Source organism: Macaca thibetana, chromosome 9 (genome assembly GCF_024542745.1).
Source record: "Macaca thibetana thibetana isolate TM-01 chromosome 9, ASM2454274v1, whole genome shotgun sequence".
NCBI lineage: Eukaryota > Metazoa > Chordata > Mammalia > Primates > Cercopithecidae > Macaca > Macaca thibetana.
In genome coordinates this window covers 4164054-4184951 of record NC_065586.1, presented here as the reverse complement: position 1 = coordinate 4184951, position 20898 = coordinate 4164054, and the positions used below count along the sequence as shown (strand labels likewise).

Genomic DNA, 20898 nt, shown 5'->3' with positions numbered 1-20898 from the left:
AAAAAAAAAAAAAAAAATTCTGTCTTTTAGGAAATGATTTTATATTTTTACATTGTAATTAATGATATATTTACAATTCATATATTAGTAACTTATTTTTATCATCTTATGGCTGCTTTTTTTTTTATGTTTTCTCTCCTCCTATTATTTTCTCTTTTCTTGTCTTCCTTTTCATGGTTTGGATTATTTTACTTGCCATCTTCTCTTTCTACAGCTTTCACGCATTCTCCTGTGTAGTTGTACCCATGACTTCTCATGTCCATGCTTTTAAAAGGTATCTTTTTGCGTTTGACTTTACATAAAGCAGCATGCATAATTGTCTAAAATGTGTAAAGTTAATCAATATATGTGTCATTTTTCTGTTAAGACATTGAGAATACTTTTATATTAATCATTCCTATCTTGTTTTACATGTTATTTTATTCACGTATTTCAATTATCCACTTAAAGTACACCAGATGATTAATTGCTATAATTATTACACTTTGTGGTCATTTCTTAGAGTTATTTATCCATTCATTTGCTCTCTTTTGCTTCTTAGAGATATACTAGAGCCTCTTGTCTATCTTTTATGTCTTTTTTTTTTTTTTTGAGACAGTCTCACGCTGTCACCCAGGTTGGAGTGCAGTGGCACCATCTCAGCTCACTGCAACCTCTACCTCCTGGGTTCAAGTAGCTGGGACTACAAGCATGCACCACCATGCCTGGCTAATTTTTGTACTTTTAGTAGAGATGAGGTTTCACCCTGTTGGCCAAGATGCTGCCTAACTCCTGACCTCAAGTGATCCACCTGCCCTGGGCTCCCAAAGTGCTAGGATTACAGGCGTGAGACACTGAGTCTGGCCTAGATTTTATCTCTTAAATATTTTTTTAAATTTTCTATGCAATATATTAGGCAATCGTAAGTAAACTTTTTTCCCTAAGGGACAAAATACATAATATTTTAGGCTTTGTAGGCCACATAGTTCTCTGCCAAAGCTACTCAGAACAACCACAGACAATGCAGGAAAAAATGGAAGTGGCAGTGTCCCAACAAAACTTTATTTAAGAAAAAAAAGTTCAGTTGGTTGGCCTGTGTGTTACTACAATTTCTGATACCTGTTCTAGATAAATTTCTCAGTGCTTTCCTCCAATTCACTCTATTTCCCTTTGAAAAGGTCCCTTTGAGATAGTCTAGAGTTCATCTCATGCATATTGTTTTACATGACAGTATTTTTCATAGTCAATTCATATTAATTGAAAGTGATATAAAATATTGAGAGTTCTGGTGTTAATTTAATGGCAGGGTGTGTACATAATATTTATGTCACACACATAAACCATGAATTATTGCCACATTTATGAAAATGCTGATACATTTTATTTTGTTTTAAAATGGAGAATTAGGCTAACTCCATAATTTAGTGTTTCTTTATAAATTATCTTTCTAGGCCAGGCGCCGTGGCTCATGCCTATTATCCCAGCACTTTGGGAGGCTGAGGTAGGCAGATCACTTGAGGTCAGAAGTTCAAGATCAGCCTGACTAAAACAGTGAAACCCCGTCTGGAGTCCCAGCTACTTGGGAGCCTGAAGCAGGAGAGTCGCTTGAACCCAGGAGGCAGAGGTTGCAGTGAGCCGAGATTGCACCACTGCACTCCAGCCTGGGCAACAGAGCAAGGCTCCATCTCAGAAAAAAATAAAAATAAAAATAAAATATCTTTCTGTACTTGACATTTTGAGCACACATAAGAATGAGCTTGGAATTCTAACATGTTTTTATTTGTTCCTGATTGATTTTATGGTAAATTCTATCAGCAAAATGAGGTTTAGCTGTAGTTCAAAGTCAAATGAGGATGTGTGGTGAATTATATTACATTTAAAAACATGGGCCATAATTGACGGATGATTTTCTTTAAAAAGAACTAAAAGCAATAATCTTAGACATTATTGAAAACAACCGGGAGTTACAAGTTTGCACACTGTTAAGAAGATGAGGAAACTCACTGTAGTGTAAACCATCAGTTCAACCCAGTTTTTACTGTATGGTATGGCTCTAACACATGTTTGCTGGTGACTTTCTTCTTCTTACTGTTAACTTTCTATGGCCAGAATAGTAGATCCTGATGATCCAAAACTTCTCCTTTATTTACATGATGTATGCCAAACATCACAATTATTTCCCAACCCTATTTGAGCTTGTGTATGAGGCTAGTCTCAACAACTTTTAAAAATTATAATCCCATTTGCTGAAAACCTACCTTAGAGACTGGAACTTGATAATGACATCAAGTACTCAGTTTTTAGAGTGCCTCAAGTGCTACTGCTTTGTAATTTGTTGAATGGTGGATGCTGTGCGTGCTTTGGGTTTATTCTCGGTAGTCTAGACAAATTACAAAATGATTAGGAAAAGGCTTTGGCCGCCATAGGAAATGGTGAATAAGGACATACACCCAGACAGAGAGCTAACAATCAATGATCATTATAAAATTTCTTCATTCATTCATTCATTCTCCCAAAAATATTTATTGAACACCAGCTACAACCTGGCACTTGATGCTGAAACTAGATGGGTGATCAGAGAAGCTTTTTGCCCTCATGAAATTGTAGACTTTTTAAAATATTCAGTCTACCATAATTATATGTTCTGGGAAAGTTATTACCATATGGGTTTTTTCTGCAAATCCTATTTTCCTTAGGGAATAATATACCTATTAGAAAAAAATGGGTCAGAATAAAGTGAACATTTTTATGCATTGTAAGCACAAACTAAGTATGTTTTCTTCAAATGTATATTTGATCAATTGATATTTGATCCATACATAATGCATAAAATGTTCTTAATACTCTCTGAAATTTGAATAAAAACAAAGACATAATTGCATAAAAAGGCAGACAGTCTCAATATTTTATAATAAATAAATAATGTTTGCTTTACAAAGGCTCATTTGTAAGAACAGAAGCAACTTACTATTTTCTGGGAGAAGAAAAGTCTTTTCTGAGAACAGCTGATAAAATTTCATTCCTTTTGAGTTTTCCAAACTTGTCCAATTCCTTTTGAAGTAAATTTTAAACTTATGACTAGATTTTCAATTCTACAGATAAGTAATACCTAGAAAATATATTTGCATCAATGTGCTTATTTTTGCCAGCTTTGACAAAAAAGTTGTATTTTAACTAGATAAAAATAAAAACCTTCCTTTTATTTAGGTTTTACATATGATATTCTTCATATGTGAAGCTGTGAATCCACCATCCCAGGGCTTGAATTTTTTTCTTCATTGGTCATGATGGACTTATGTCTATTTCTCCTCATCAACGCATTTCAAAGAAGTTGTAGGATATCTCAGGGGGCTGACAAAAGGAATCTGTGGTTAAGAAACACAACACAGATTGTTGCCCCTGAAAGCTAACCTCGAGCTAGACCTTTGAAAAGAGTGCTTTGCCCACTTAACCATGCTCAGTTACTTTCAATTAGGCACTTAAAAAATAAAGTAAAATTTCTACAGTTGAAGGAAGAGTATGTTTTGATATAATTTGGCTGTGTAGCCACCAAATCTCATCTTGAAATATAACCCCCATAATCCCCACATGTCAAGAGAGACCAGGTGGAGGTAATTGAGTCACGAGGCAGACCTTTCCCATGCTGTTCTCATGACAGTGAATAAGTGTCATGAGATTTGTGGATTTATAAAGGGGAGTTTCCCTGCACAAGCTCTCTTGCCTGCCACCATGTAAGACATGACTTTGCCTCTCCTTTGCCTTCCACCATGATTGTGAGACCTCCCCAGCCAGGGTGGAACTGTAAGTCCATTAAATCTCTTTTATTTATAAATTACCCAGTCTCAGGTATGTCTTTATTAGCAGCGTGAAAACAGACTAATACAGTTTATAACCAAATATGTCCAGGCCACTTCCAGTGTGTGAGGAGGAGACACCAGCCTATCAATGCCATGCCTGCAGAGGGTCTCTACCAAGAAAGTGCAAACACGCATTTTTCACTGCCCAGCATTTTGCAATTCTTTACTTTTATATTAATCATTTCTATCTCGTTTTACATGTCATTTTATTCATATATTTTAATTTTCCTTCATTTAAAATACATCAGATTATTCATTGCTATTATTATTGCATTTCATAGCCAATTCTTAGAGTTATTTATCCATTTATTTCCTCTCTTTTGCTTCTTTGAAATGTATTAGAGCCTCTCATCTATCTCTTATTTCTTTTTTTTTTCTTTATCTGTTTCTCACTTGAGAAGAATATGCATGCTCCTTGCATCAATTATCTTTTCAGTAAGGTCTCTAATCCTGACCATCCACCCATACCTGAGTTTCAACATGTTTCTGTCAATTGGATATTCCTGTAAGACTGACCCACTTTTAACTTCCTCATATTCCAGACCTCCACAGCATGTTCTTCATCATGCTAGACATCCTTTCTACTTCCTTTCTGGCAGTAACATTATTTCAGTAGCCCACCAGCAAGTTTCCTTCTTTCTGGCTTTTCTTCTGTTTAAATGCTTTTGTTTACCTGCTGTCTTAAGCAGAGTTGTCCAGAGAATCAGAACCAATAGGGGATATAGATATATCTCCTATATATTTCCTATATATTTATCTATCTATATAGATAGCTATCAATTTATATATGTATAGATAGATATATTTATAGATACAGATATATAGATATCTATATCTATATGTATATATTTATTATGGAAAATTGGAGGCTGAGAAGTCCCACGATCTGCTGTCTGTAAGCTGGAGACCCAGGAAAGCAAGTGGTGTGACTCCAGTACAAGGGCAGGAGAAGACCATTGTTCCAGCCAAACGCTGAGGCAGAAAAAGGAAGGGGGTGGGGTAGAATTCTTCCTCCCTTAACCTTTTGTTTTACTCAAGTCCTTGAGGAATTGGATGATGCCCACTCACTTTGTGGAGGGTAATCCGAATCCGCTCTACTAAATCCACCAGTTCAAGTGCTAATCTCATCTAGAAACACCCTCACAGATACTCCTAGAAGTAATGTTTAATCTGGGCACCACATGGCCCAATCAAGTTCACAATAGGATTAGCTATGTTCCCTGCTATGTCATGTCATTCATGTCATTGCAATGCAATCAGTGGTTTTACACAATCCTTCTAATGACCAGAATTTGAACTCCTTAATTTCAGAGACTTATTTCTCTTTTCAGAGACTTATTTCTCTTCTTGTTTTCAGGACCTAACATAAGGAAAGATACAAAATGGGCATTCAATACTTCTTTTTCTTGAATGAATTAATGAATGGACAAAGAGAAAAGTAAACAAAATATGTGAACACTCAATTTTGTTAGTCCTTCCTTTATAGTACTTTTAAACTTTGTTTCTTGCTCTTCTTTGCCTATGCCTCTCCAAAAGAACTCCTGTTGGGATGACTACAAATAAGATAATTATATGTCTCCTTCCTCTTACATCAACCCTTTTCAGTTCACTCTGAAAATCTCAATCTATATTATATTTTACAAACATTAATGTCTATTAGTGTCTAGAGATCTCAGAGCTATAGGAGCTCAATAATTATTTGTTACATGTTACTTGAGCTTCTAAACAGGCAATATATTACCCATAGATTTATTGGTAGCATAGTCTAATTAAGACTTTCAACAGAGAAAAAGAAGTAAGAGTGGAAGCAACTTCAGTCATTAAGAAAGACTGCAGAAATCATGTCCTTTGCAGCAACACTGATGGAGCTGGAGGATTCTAAATGAATTGATACAGAAACAGAAAACCAAATGCTGAATGTTCTCACTTACAATGAGAGCTAAACATTGAGTACACGTGGGCACAAAGAAGGGAACCATAGGCACAGGGGTCTACTTGTGGGTGGAGGGTAGGAGTGCAAGGGTTGAAAAATTAACTGTCAGTAAACGCTGATTACCTGGGTGACAAAATTATCTGTACACCAAACTCCAATGACATGCAATTTACCAGTGTGACAAATTCGCACATATACCCCCTCGAACCTAAAATAAAAATTGTAAAGAAACAAAAACCAAAAGGTATATTCATCTAAGAAGAAAATTACATGTCAGTGTTCAGTTAATTTCATTTTGAAGTTTCACAGGAAAACACACAGCTTGCCTGAGCTCTTCTCTTCTTCAAGAAGTCTAGGAAGTTGACTTCTTTAAAAAGAGATGGAAATAGAGTTGACTTTTAATACTTCTTTTTTTTTTTTTTTTAATGGAGTCTTGCTCTGTCACTCAGGCTGGAGTGCAGTGGCACGATCTCAGCTCACTGCAACCTCTACCTCCCAGGTTCAAGTGATTGTCCTGCCTCAGCCTCCTGAGTAGCTAGGACCACAGGCACCTGCCACTACGCCTGGCTAATTTTTGTATTTTTAGTAGAGATGGGATTTCACTATGTTGAGCAGGATGATCTCGAACTCCTGACCTCAGGTGATCCACCCGCCTCAGCCTCCCAAAGTGCTAGGATTACAAGTGTGAGCCACCATGCCCAGCTGACTTTTAATACTTCTAACAAGTACGTAAACTTAAAATTTCCATTGGGATTACAGAAACTCTATAAGGAGAACTGTCTAACAATCCAGGCTTGTGTAGCTCTAGTAGACACTTGTAAACTATAACTTGAAAACACATTAAAAATAATTGTACATAACAATTGAGGCAGGCTTACTACTTAAGTGCATTAATTTATCTTCAAAGATCTTTACAAATGTTAACTAATAAATTCTTATAATATTGGCCCTATGATTAAGCATTGATCATTTCTGTACTATATTTCAAAGAAGAATGGATGAATACAAGTAAAAATACTCTCAGAGAGAGAGGGAGGAAGAAAAGTGCTTTTGAGAACAATTTAAAATGGAAAATCCAAGTAAAGGTGGATTTGAGGACTTACAGATATTAAGTCATAGAGGTAATCCCTTTGGGAGTTATCAAGATTAAAACAAAGCTGATTTCTTCATATCTGATAAAAATCAGTTTCAATCTCTGCAAAAAACGCAAAGCAATAAACCTCTTTTCAGAAGAAACAGAACAGACGAGAGCCGTTAGATGGGAGTTACACCTTAATGGGAAGTACAATTACTGCATAGGCCGCTCACTGCCAGAGAGCAGAAGGGGTCTCTCGCTTAGAAGCCTCGGCTTGCCCTGAAAGTCAGTGTAAGAGAATTGCTGTGGGCCAACTATCTGCACGTGGACCTTGACAAGCATGGAATATTCGAGTGCAGGAATTTTGCACCCTGCAATGTAGACTGTATGAGAGAATGAGAAAGGGAAAACCAATCAAATACCAGCAGTCTTTCTTCATTTCGAGGAATATTATCGGTGGCACTGACAGCTAGGAGAGCAGTCTTGAGCGTCTCCCTGCCTTCTTGCTAGCAGAGCACCCATCAGAAGAAAGCACAGGTTCCTCTGCAGCTGAGAAGTCCCACACACTTCTATGTGCTTGCATCCTTTTTAGAGCTGTGAGGTCCTGATATTTCCCTAACACTCCACAACAGGTACAGGAGCAGAACCAGCATCAGACTCTGGAGGCTGACCCCCTGAATCTGAAGATTGGGCTCCCAGATCTCTGCCTCTGGTTTTCAAACATAGACAACGTGAACCCAGAAACGTGCTCCAGTTCAGAGCTTCAATTGCACACACACAAAGATCAGACAAACCAAATTCTTAAAAATCCAAAGGTTAACAAGGAAACAATCATTTCTCTCTTGACCCAGAAAACAATGGAAATACATCACTTGATATTGGTGACAAAGTTCCTCTCCATCACAATCACACAGAGTCACAGGTCAAGGTTCAGAAAATAACAACACAGAAGAACTGGTAATGATAGAGCTCAGTCGAAGGGGACCAATCTCCACTGCCCAAGGTGCTTCAAAGTCAATGAGATGTGTTTGACCTACAAAAAGCTAATGGCTTAGAGAATGTCATGCTGGGAATATCTAACAGAAGCTTTTAATTGCCTGTAAGATAAACTCTAGTTTCCTGCATGAAAATAATTTATGATAATGTGGTATTGTGTAATAATTTTAAAAATTGCAGTAATCTGTGGATCAAAGACATATACATTTAAGCATTCATTTACCTTGAAGACACTGCTCGAAAATGTTTGCATTAAAAAAAGATGCAATCACAAATTTACTTTTACTTTGCTACAGAATATTGGCAAATTGCCTTCCGTTGTGATTGTCCCCACATATTAACTATGAACAGCCTCAGCTGAGTTCAGCCTTTCCCACTCTCACAACAGAAAAATCAAATACCAGGGAATGGTAAGTAAACCTTAATACAGCTTCTATTGCTAAAGTTCGGTAAAGTCAGTCATTGCATATTTTTTTTTGTAAGTTCATTATCAGCCATGTTTGGGAGATGATTATTTTGATTGTGAAATACGCAAAATGCCTTGTATGAAACAGAATGAAAATTTATCTTATGCCTATTTGGTTTCCTTTCTTTGGTGGCAGGGGGTCAAAATACAAAGCCACAGAAATTCATTTAGAAAGAAAGATGCATGGAATTTTAAATTTTCTTTTGCAGATAGTGTCCCTTTAACCATCCTGAAAGAGAAAAAAAAAGTGTATATTTTTAAATCAGGCAAAACTGTTAAATTAAGGGCAGCTCTAACCTTTTTTCCTCCATCCTTCTTGCCCTTCCTAAGTCAATCCAATCAATCCATCCTTAATCAGCCAGGAAGAAGTTGTTGAAGGTCTGGAATGAGCTCAACCCTGTGCCAGCCACTGGGCAACCCTAGCCATGAAGAGCAGGGCTTCTGCCTTTTCGTATGTGTGTGCCAATTAGACCCGAAGAGGGATGAAGGGTAAAGCATTTCTTTAAATTCTGAGTGCAGTGTGCATTAAATTTAGGGGATTTTCATGATGCTTTCTGGTGGAATTGACTGTTCTGTGTTCTTGGCTATCAAGATGTGGGTTCTTGACTCTGTCATGGAGCAAGTCAGCTAACTCACATATTTGCATATCTAAAATGAGATTCATTACAAAAGTGTATGTTAATAAAGAACATCATTAGCACTCAATTTTGCATTCTAATTGGTGCTATGCAGGGGCCTACTAGTAGGCAAAGTACAGATCCAGTTTGCATCTTATGTGAGAGAATAGAACATTAGATTATTAAGATTCAACCATCTACATCTGCTGTGGATTTTAGGGAGCAGGTTAGAATAACTATGTTTAATGAAGTCATTACCTAAGGATATGCCATTAGGTGTCTATTTTGTGTCCAGTGAACCAATTTTAAATATTTTAACATCTTTATTACAGAATGCACTATTATGATAATACCTTAAAATAATACTAATTCGTATCTACATGAAGTTTCCATTTTGGTGAGTCACTGCAATTAGATAAGTAATTGGAAGAAGATGGTTGCTCTCATCGGAAAGAAATCATGCATCAGAATAAATCAACTTCCTCTTATGTGCTTGTAAAAAAGTATATGATAGACTTTGCTCTCTGAGCTCTACTCTGCAAGCAATGAAGGCATTTATGAACATGGTGAATTCTGTTGAGTAATTGAATTGCATGTAATCAAATAAGAAGTGATTAAGAAAAAAGGCAGGGGAAACGGAAATAACCAGGGTGGATACGTGATATGGACACATAGGGTGGGGGAAGGATAAAGGCCAAAATTATAACCAACTACAGGATGGTGCTGGGGCTGGCTGTCTCTCTAGTTCAGGGTCTCTTGTGTGAAATCTGCTCATACATTCTCAAAGTAGAGGTTCTGACTTGGAAAAAGAGGCTCAAGGGCCACCCAACAAGAGGTTTTCTTCAGTCTACCATCTCAGTGTCCCCTTGTGGATTTGAGAATTACAAACGAGAGAACAAGTCTGATGGAAAGATTTCATGTTCCTTCATAGGCTGAAAGGCTGATGGAGCTGCAACCGGTTCAGCAAATGCTCACACTGAGATTTGAAATCAGAAGCTGACCTTCATGCTAGAGCTCTGACTGTCTCTCATGCTGACTGCTGGGACTGTCTTGCATTCCTCAAAAGAGCTCTGCATTTGTCCCTGGCATCTAACAGAGACCCAGAGGGTGGATCTCACGGCATGGTCTAAAAATAGAATCTCCCATTTCAGAGAGAATAAAAATGTATGTAAGCAATAGGTATTCTGGTTTATTTGTAAAACAGAGCCTACTTGCCATCTCAGAAAAAGCTTTGTATCATTTCAGAAGAATAGTTCAGAGAGGAGATGAGCTTAAAATGCAGGAATACAAATGGAGGTTGAAGAAAGAGGGAGAAATGGAAATCATTTCCCGGACTGGCAGAAACTCTGTTTCTTCTTGACCCTGTGGGCCAACTGTGGATTCTGAATGACACTTAGAACAGTATTCGAAAATAAAAAAATAAAAAAAACAAACTTCAGGAAGAATCAACATGCTGTTTGTTCTTTTGGGGAATTACAGTTGAAGCAGAAAAATTGTGCTTAACATTTCCAATGAATTGTTTGAAGGGCACGGAGAGCTAAAGCTTTTTATGAACTACAATTAAAAAAAAACCTCCAGAGTTTGTTACTGTTTTATTTATATTTTCTGTGTTTACCTCAAGTTGGCATGAATTAGTAAAATAGCTTGCAAGTTTGTGCATCTGCTAATTATGTCTCAGGCCCAGTACCAGAATATATGAAATTAAAGAGACCCTTACATTGTAAGTTATTCTAGAAAGAAACAAAGAGAAAAAGGGAGGGAGAGAGAGGGAGTCTATTACATTATTATTCAGAAAATATTCAATTATATAAGAAATTGCAAGTCTTACACAGAATATTCCTTTTCCCAGAATAGAAATCTATATTCAAATTTAACTCTCTTAAAGTAGTTACTATGTGGTACAGTGGGAGAATATAAAAATTCTATTAAATCTGACCCATGTTTCATTAAGCTAAAAAGCCTTCAAATAGTCTCAATTTATTTTCTCTAATTTTGGTCTCAAAACATTGGAAATCCAGCCTGGATGATCCTTCCCTCTCTTGACCAACATGGCCATTTCCTAATATGGTCATTCCTAGACAGTGTGAGGAGTTGAAGAGTGCCATCGAGGGTGTGTGTCCATCCAGATCACCTGGATTGGCACTCAGGCTCGGATATTCGCCCTCTGTGTGAACCTCATAAGCCACCTGACTTCCCTGCACTTCAGTTTCCACAACTGCAAACGGGACCGTTTTCGAATGTGCTTCATAAGGTTTGTTAGGGATTGAATTGTGTCTCCCCAAAATTCATATTTAAAGTCTTCAGAATGTGACTGTATTTAGAGATAAGGTCTTTACAGAGGTAATCAAGTTAAACTGAGGTCATTAGGATAAGCCTTAATGCAACATGCTGATGTCCTTACTAAAAGAAATAAATTTAGATACACACAGAGAGAACGCCATGTGAAGAAGAAGATAGAGATCTGGGTGATGCTTCTACTAGTCAAAGAATGCCAACCAGAGTCAGCAAACCATCAGGAGCTCCTGGAGAGGCCGCAGACAGCACCTTCCTCACAACCTCAGAAGAAACCAACCCTGCCAATACCTTGACCTTGGACGTGCAGCCTCCAGGACTGTGGGATGATGCATTTCTGCTATTCAGGTCACTCCGTCAGTGGGACTTTGCTACAGCAGCCCCAATAAACTAGCACAAGGTTATTGTGAGTTTATAGGCTGATAAATGTAAACAACAACAACAAAAACAAAAATCCTTTGAAGCATGCCAGGAGCAATAAAGGTGAGCTCACATGATTGTTGCTATTAACACTATGTCTCCAGTCATTTTAAGCGTTAATGTTATATGTTCTGCATGTATTTCCTTAAAAAGCATACCTACCTTAGTTGAGAAGTCAACTGACTTCTCAAGTGGCTCCTTACCAATGTGTCTGATTGATAGTTTGACAAAACCGGTCAGTGGATTTGGTGGGAAAAGTTGCACAGTCATGGGGAGATGCTTTCCTCAGTGCCCTGGATCCATTTTCTTTCTCACGTTTCCCCTGATCAACTGGTACTTAGGAAGGCACCACACAGACTGTGCTTGCACACAGATACAAACACTTGCACCCAGCATGTATACCACCGTAGATAAAGCCCATGTACTCCTTTCCTTTTGAAGAAAATGAGATCAAATGACATAGACAAAATAGAACAGAGAAGAAAAGCAATTTCTCTGCCGTCACTATATAAGGCCATGCAATTCCAGGTTACAGCAGATGCCCTGGCCCCAAAACATTTCACTATCAGCTACAAAGCACGAATGCGAAAGCGTATTTCCAAACTTCCCCCAAGAGTAGAGAGTACTTTGGAAAGGCTGCTGTGTGCACCAGGGTGCCCAGGGCTTGTTCCCTCTCAGTGAGGGATACAGTCTCCTGTCTCCATAAACATTTCAGAGCTTTCATGAATGGGCATAGGCCATTGTCTCCAAGTAACCTCCTAATACTCAGCTGTGCATATCTTACGCGTCAAATACTTGTCTCAAAATCTCGGGCTTTATTGTTTTGTCTTTGAGATTTTTCTCTTTTCACCTCTCCCAAATTGTAAATTGCAGATGAAGCTTCCACCACATGTAGCTGAGACATGACAAATATCTTCCTGGTGAGTTAGCGGAGGCTGCCTGTTCACCAGACCAGCAAGGAATTCCGCACAGCCAGGGATTTCGACCTCCCCACCCTCCCATCTCCCCACCCAAACAAATGTGAAAATGACATTCCTAGAGAGGGCTGGGGCAGTGGCCAGTCTTCCTGCAGGACCATCTGTGGGACTTGGGAAAAGTGTCTTATTACCCAAATTCTTGAACTCCTTGCATCACACTTCCCAAGTCAGCCTTCTCTTGTGATTCTATCTTTAGGCAAAATATGGTCTAACCATTTCTTAGATGCTCTAATTTAGATATTCAAGTAACTCAGTGGCTTTTGTGGCATTTCAACTTGACATACCAGCAACATGTTCTTTGTTTACATTTGTTACTGGAAACTTTAAGTATTCATTGATTGTGACAAGCCAGATAGAATCCCTTTGAATACACTTACATTGTCGCACTATAGCTAAAAAAGCTCATTGTCATCGAAAGCTGATATATTTTTATGCTTTAGAGAGTAAGCGACCATTTATATATAATACATTAGATATAATTTATTGAATATCGATTATATATGTTATAAGACCTACAGTAGACTCTTGAACAATTATATATGTAATCCACAATTATATATACTCCAGTAGACCCTGGAACAACATGGGTTTGAAATGTACAGGTCAGCTTACATGTGGACTTTCTTCTGCCTCTGCCACCCCTGAGATAGCAAGACCAACCTCTGTCTTTCCTCTTCCTCCTGGGCTCACTCAATATGAAGACCACAAGGGTGAAGACCCTCATTATGACCTGCTTTCACTTAAAGAATAGTAAATATATTTTCCTTCCTTGCAATTTTCTTAATAACATTTTCTTTTCTCTAGTTTACTTTATTATAAGAATATACTATGCAGCCATCAAAAAGGATGAGTTTGTGTCCTTTGTAGGGACATGGATGCAGCTGGAAACCATCATTCTTAGCAAACTATCACAAGAACAGAAAACCAAACACCGCATGTTCTCACTCATAGGTGGGAACTGAACAATGAGATCACTTGGACTCAGGAAGGGGAACATCACACACCGGGGCCTATCATGGGGAGGGGGGAGGGGGGAGGGATTGCATTGGGAGTTATACCTGATGTAAATGACGAGTTGATGGGTGCAGCACACCAACATGGCACAAGTATACATATGTAACAAACCTGCACGTTATGCACATGTACCCTACACCTTAAAGTATAATAATAATAAATAAATTTTTAAAAAAAAGAATATACTGTTTTATATATATATATATCACAAAATATATATTAATCCACTGTTCGTGCTATCAGAATGGCTTTGGGTCAACAGTAGCTATTAGCAGTAATGTCTTTGTGGATTCGAAAGTTGTATCTTTGACAATGCAGGGGGGTGATTTGGACTCCTATCACCCTGTTTTTCAAGACTCAGCTGTAAACTTCTATCTACATTTATTTTTAATACACTGTAAAATATTGTTTCAGGGGATGTGAAAAAATGCCTTTCCTATTAAATGAAAGAAAGCATTTTAATGACAGCCCAATGGCACCTCTGTTGTATGGGTTGAGGTGGGTTCTCAGATACCCAAATGGTCTTCAGGTTTTGATTGACACATCAAACCTTTATTGAGTCCTCAGTATAGGCCAGGCTTTTTGTAGATAAAAAGAGAGCACTGTGAATAAAATAGCTCTTGGCTTCCCAGAGTTTGAAAAATGTAGAAATTATAGCACCATTTAATGCTTATTTAACAGAAGGACAGATAAAGTTATTTATTTTAATAAATTTATTTAAATGCTTGTTTAAAGAAAGGACAGTGCCCAAGTGTGGACTTGTAAATATGTGTGACAAATTCAACGAAAGGCGAGGTTCTTATGTCGATGGTCGTAGTGTGGATGCATTGCTAACAGCTTTCTTTTCCTACCTCTGGTCAGAGAATGTTGTTTCATACTCAAATTACTTATTAGTTAATTCAAAGGGTGGGCACCCAAGGAATTTAAAACACAGACAATTTGGGATTTTTCAGGAGAATTCATCTTTAACGTATCCAAGAAGTTATGTGGTAAGGTTGATGTCCTAGGAAACAAGTGTGTACACATTGGACAAAGAATTCATGAATTTTACCTATGAAGCAGTTAACTTAATATTATGGTTTATTCAGTAGGCCTCTTAAAGATATAAAATTTATAATTGTAAGTGAATATTTAATATATGATCATTACTGTAATACAATTACTTGCCAAATGGGAAAGGAGCAGAGAAGCGATAGAGTAATTTTGCTTGCCTTTGAAGTGAAAGTCTTTTTAGAAAAGGTATGTCTTGAAGAATGAGTAGACTGTAGAGTGGAAGATTTGGCACATCTGTAGAAGGGCATTTTAGGAAAAGGGAGGACAGCACCCAGGCATGGACTTGTAAATGCAAGTGACAAATTCAAAGAAAGGCCTTCTCATGTAGATGGTCATAGTATAGATGTGTGTCTAGCATTTTTTTTTTCCTACCTCTGGTGAGAAAATGTTCTGTTTCATTATTTCATTATTAGTTAATTAAAAGGGTCTTATCCTGCATGGAGAGTTAGTGGTTCTAGTTATTTTAAAGATATATTCAGTCTAATTCACCAAGTATTAGTTGGACACGATTCTATGCTGGTTGCTTTGGATATAGGGAGGCACGAAATACCTGGGGATAATTTGGAAAAGGAAAGGATATGGACTAACTGATACATAGAAACTTCCTTTATTCACAGAAAGTGAAAAAGAAGGAAAAAAATATGTTTGGTTGATCCCTGTCTTCTATTTTCAATTACTGCATTAGGAGAAGATTACATTGATTAACCACTGTCTTGGATATAAGAATAGAACTATTTTTGACATGTTGAGAGGCTGGCAAACTGTTTTAGTGACTAGACACCGTGTCACATCTACCTGGTAATCTACACCTCAAGTACAAGGGCAGTCCCATCTGAAATTCTAGAGGCCTGGCCAGTTCACCCCGACAGTCAGAACTGGGGCTCTAGGGACCTGCCACCTGGCTTCAGCAGCCTCACAGCCCGGGGCAGTCTGCAGCAGCTGGAGTCTTGCTTTCCACACTGGACACAGATGTATTTGTCTGATAATTTGTAGTTCTATTTTTGTTATCAGTTTTCTCTATTAGCACCATTTTTTGATAAGTCCGGTGTTTATTTTTTTAATTGAAGAATAGGCATTTTATGCAAAAAACAAAACTGCAGATGCTCTGGAGGGTATCATCTTCTGAAAAAAACAGTCACTCTGTTTTTTGGAAGAGAATCCAGAATAAGGGCAGGCAGCCAAGTCCAAGGACTGGCATCTCTGACTTAAGGCTGGCTCACTTTTTGCAAGACAGCTGCACCCCATTCCTGGGGACTGTCCTTTGGGGGTCCCATTAAGAACCTGAACATGGTCATGGCTACTCCGCCTCCTTGGGTCCTGAACTCTAACTTGGTATCCAGAGCTCCAGGAGGAAGTCAAAGACCTGTTTGCCTTTACAGCTTCTTTCTGTGCTGGTGCCCGACTCTGACCTGCATAAAGATTGGCAAGTGCCTTGAGGAAAAACCCTAGGTTAGCAGCAGGGTCCTGCATGTTCCACCAACCTCAGTGGATCCCAATCATGGTTCTATTTGTGTTTGTTTTCTCCCAAGTCCTGTGACATGCCCAAAATCTCTGCTTTGGGCTTTCTCCTCAGAATTACCTGGTTTCTCTACCTCTAGCCATGAGTTCACAACAGCCTTTAGGGAAACAGAAGTGCGTGGAATAAGTGGCTTATCTCTGCAAGCGTTCCCTGTCTCTGCCCAGCCTCTCTCTCTCTGTCTCCCTCTCTCTTCCTTCCTCTCTTTCTCTCTCCCTCCTTGTCCTTCTTTCTCTCTCTCTCTCCCTCCCTTCTTTCCTCCCTTTCTTGGATCTTGGTCTCTCAAGTCCTGGCTGCTTTGGAAGTTCCCAATGCCTTCAAACAGATTTTATTTATTCAAAAAATATATTACTTATTCACTTATTTATTTACTGTTTTTCTCTGCTTTTCTCGCTTTTCCTTGGGAGTATCAGTCCAGCTACTCTTCTGTAGCCTAACAGAATTATTCTTTCCATGTGGTTTAGCAGAACCAAAACTACCTACCAAGTCCTGGAGATGGAGAATAAAGCACTCTCCTTCTTATCTTTCCCTAGAATCTTCTGGTTGTTTTTCGACGAAGAATGAAAAACTGCTTTTTTATTATTATTATTGGTTTATGATTCCTGAAAGTCCTTCTAAATTTGTGTAATCTTTTAAGAACCCCATTTGCCAGTGAGCTGATAGCTACGTCAGAATAGTAGATCATCAATGACAAAAGGAAATGTTTTAAAGGCTCTCTTGCGATCAATGATTTCTGAATCAGTCCAGCCTCTTCTGTATTCAAGCTGCCCAATGTGAGCCATGTTCTCTTTGTGTAGGTGCATCCAGCCCCAAAGGTTTGGGGCAGCTGATGCTGTGGGGCTGTTGTCAAGTCATTTTCACTCAGTCCAAGGCCGTGGCTAGACATACCAATCTGTCACCAAATTAAGTGCTCTGGGATTTTTTAAAGGTTGAGTTGAGAGATTAGATTTTCTCCCTTTGAGCTGTCATATTTCAAATAAAGGTGAATTGGCAACTTTCATTTCTGATGTATATTTTGGTCTTCTTAGGTTTGGTTTATGCTGGTGTGAGTCTATGGATATGTGGTTTATGCTGGTGTAGGTTTACATAACCATGTGGTCCCATGTGGTGTGAAGTCAGAGAAGTGAAGAACAGGAGACATGGGCACAATTCTTTTCACTGAAACCTTTTATGTCAAGGTGCAATTACATGTAAGATGCGACCTCCTCTATGTTGGTAGAGTTTATTCACTTAGAGTTTGAATGCCACACTTTATGTCTCGTTGAGTGGTCTCACTATTAATACCCCTTTAGTGTGCCATCCAGGCCCACAGCCAAATGGCCATTCTCCTTTCTTGTCCAGCAATATTCAGCCTCTCTTTCCCTCCTTTTAGAATAATGGGTCTTTGCTAGTCATGTAAGGATGCCATCATTTTCCTTCTGAGACAGGGCAGGCGTTACTAAACACAGTGCTGTCTCTTATATATTAGAGACAGAGCACTGCAGCTCGTGAAATGTTATCGACACAGTGGGGAGTGATTTATAATATGCATGATGATAGGGACATAGAATGGGCTGTTCCCTTTCCTCATGGGCAAGTCGCCGCATGTTTATTCATTGAACTCAAAGAGATACACCTGCATTTCAGCCATGCGCTTTGAGGAGCTTCCTGTAGGTTTCCTCCCAATTTGTATCTTCTTCATATCTGACATTTGCTTTAGAAAGTTATAAAATTTAATGTTTCAAATACACAATGGTCATAGTTCCTACCCCTCTTGTGTTTATTTGTGGTAGGTTTCACAGTGATTTGGATTCACAATTTTTAAAGGATGCAGGGGTTAATAATCTTGTTGAATCATTTAGTACTCCATAACTAGACCCTGTAGCATGGGAGCATATTCTAATAGTACCTTAGTTTAATAATAAATGAACTTTGTTAATCTAATCCTGGGTAATTCAGGAAACAGAATGTCTTCCTCTTAATGTCTTTCCCTGATAATGATGGAGATTTATATTGATAAAATTGCTTCCACGGAAGATGAAGTGCTCCTGATGGCTGCTTTCAATCACTGGAAGGACCATGAAAGTATGCAAGGTTCCTCCCAGTGAATGAAGCCAGCTTACCACCGTCAAGGGCAAGGGATCAGTGTGTGTTCACATGGAGGCCTCTCACCGAGGGAACCCAAGGGGACAGCACAGGAATAGCAGAGCCAGCACCCATGGAATGGGCAGGGATTTGGGTTTCATCCAACCAGCCAGCTGATCAATAATCACTGAGTATCTGTCACCCATTGCATCCTCTCCTGGGTAGTAAGACTAGGCCAGTGCCAGGCACCTGGAAATCCTTACCGTTCTGCAGTTGACATTTTGAGAGGCAAGTCAAACCGTATATATAAACAATTAGAATGTCTCATGTGTTTCAGGAGATAAGTGCCGTGCTGGGATGAGCAGGAGGATGGAGCCGTTGCTGGGCAGAGAGGCTGATTTTAGGTAAAACCATCTGGGTGCAGGAAAGAAGACCTCAAAGAGGGAATGACATTTGAGCAAAGTCTTCAACAAACTGAACCCAGGAAGAAAACATTCCAAAAGTCAGAGAAAAGAGGAAGTACGAAGGGCCAGAGCCAGGGAGGACATTGGCAGAGATGCAGCCTCAGAAGCGTCAGGAGCCCTGCAGCCACGATGCAGACAGAGAGATGGGCACCATGGAGCATACGGGGCAGAGAACCAGCACCATCTGAATACTCTGCTTAGGCTGTTGGGGCGACAGCTTCTCTTGATACCAAATAGGAGGCTGTGAACATCATCTTGCAGGAAAGGACAGTGGCTAGGACCACAGTAGTCACGGTACAGATGGAAAGAAGTGTCCAGATCGTAGACACATTTTGAAGGTTAAACAGACAGAATTTGCTATGGATTACATGTGAGTGAAACAGAGAGATAGAGAGACAGAGGATAGCTCCAACATTGCTGTCTGAACAGCTGAAGGGGTAGAGCAGGATGAATAAAGTAAAGAAAAGATTGAAATGGAGACAAAGGGCCACTGTAAGTGAGACATCCAGACGGAGCCCAGTACTCCCAGGGGAGCTCGCTTATGGCAGATTCCAGCCACAGGAGGCACCAAAAATGTCTCGTCTTTCATGTATACATGACACAAAATCAAGAGGATAAGCTGCTCCGATTTGAAAGCCACACGTTGTTCCTTTAAGGGCAGGGCTGGGAGAATGGGTTCAACCCTGACTGCTCTCCACCGTCCATGCAGGACCGCAGCCTATGGTGAAGGCTGCACACCCATGCCCTTCCCTGGGTGTTGCTGGCATTGGGGTTGACAGGAATCTGGCGCCCTGTGAAGAGAAGGCTGGGAGGGAGAAATGTTCCTGATGACCTTAGGACACAGCACTTCTCCCCTGTGGCGTGAGAGGCACTGTGGCCAAGGACACTCACAGAAGCTGTCATTTGGGATTTGCTGCCAAGCAAGGCTGTTGATGCGTCGAAACTGAAAAGCCTTCTTCAGCAGCGGGGGCAAGAGGGCTGTCCATGGAGACCCTCCCGAGTATGGATGCACCTTCTCTTAGCCTCACATGAACGGGGGCTCTTTAGGACAGTGGGCTGACCCTGGGAAGAAGCCCCATGGAAGCCTGCTTGTCCCCAAATCCCCCTACTCTTTCTCCTAAAAGACAGTCTCAGTGAGTGAAGTTCTAGCATTATAGATTTTTCCCTTTGTAAGTCTGACAGAATTTTTGGTTTGCGAACATTTTTTATGAGAATGAAAATTACTTTGGGAAAAGTCATTCATTTACCACCCTCACTAGTCCTTCCATGGGGACTGATTTCCAATACGAGCTTGAGACATATTTGGAATTGAGCAAATTCCTGCGGAGGGTAGGAGGACCAGGATCAGAGAAAAAGTGTGGCTGTCCATGCAGGTGATAGGGCCCCACAGGCTCGTGTGAATTACTTGAATTAACAGCATCCTCTGCTGTTGCTGAGGAGAGAGGAGTGGCCTTGGCTTCTCACTCATATTTTCCAGCCCTGACTAGTTTACCTGTCTCCAAGAATTGACCCAAAGTAACACCTTTAAAATGGAAGGTATTCTCTCCTCTATTTTAAATAACACCTGGATGAATGAGTCTTTACAACAGATACGACTGGAAGGAGAGACGCTGGGAAACACAGAGGGAAACATGGGTCATTCGCATCTGCACCTGCGCGTGTGGCAGCTTGACACTGGAAGCTACGTTTTTCTGTTCAGGAAGATGAAGCTCTCTGTGTCTGTGCCCCATCCCATGCCCCTGGCTACCTATTCACATCTGGGGCCAATTAGTGCTGTTGAATTTATTCCAAAATCCTCCTGCAAAATAGAGCTGTTTTTGATTGTCTTGGAGTTGACCTTTCCCTAGCTCCTCTCCACAATGATTTCTTGCTTTTCACTGAAACTCTTTGAGAAGTTCCATTTTTTTTGTCACTGGTTAGAGCAGCACTTTACTTTGCATTTCAATTCAATTTTTAGTGATGAATTTTGGATTTTTATGTCCACCTGCCAGCTACTTTAACCCAGAAAGTAGCAGCATTGAGCAGTTCCTGCCAAGGTAGAGGTCTACCAGTTGTCCCACGGTATCAACCTCCATTACCCCTTCTGTTGCATGGTCCTGAGACTGGTGAGCACCTTCACAGCTCAAGGGGCAGTGGCTGCTGCAGCCAGTTCTGCTGTTGCATAAATGTTTAGCC

The 20898-nt window shown here is 39.6% G+C and overlaps 1 protein-coding gene across 1 annotated transcript in view; it reads right to left on the bottom strand.

Moving 5' to 3' along the window:
- LOC126963006 (aldo-keto reductase family 1 member C1) overlaps positions 1-20898 on the bottom strand; it is a 1156278-nt gene that overhangs the window by 749458 nt on the left and 385922 nt on the right. The gene's annotated exons all lie outside the window — the stretch shown is intronic.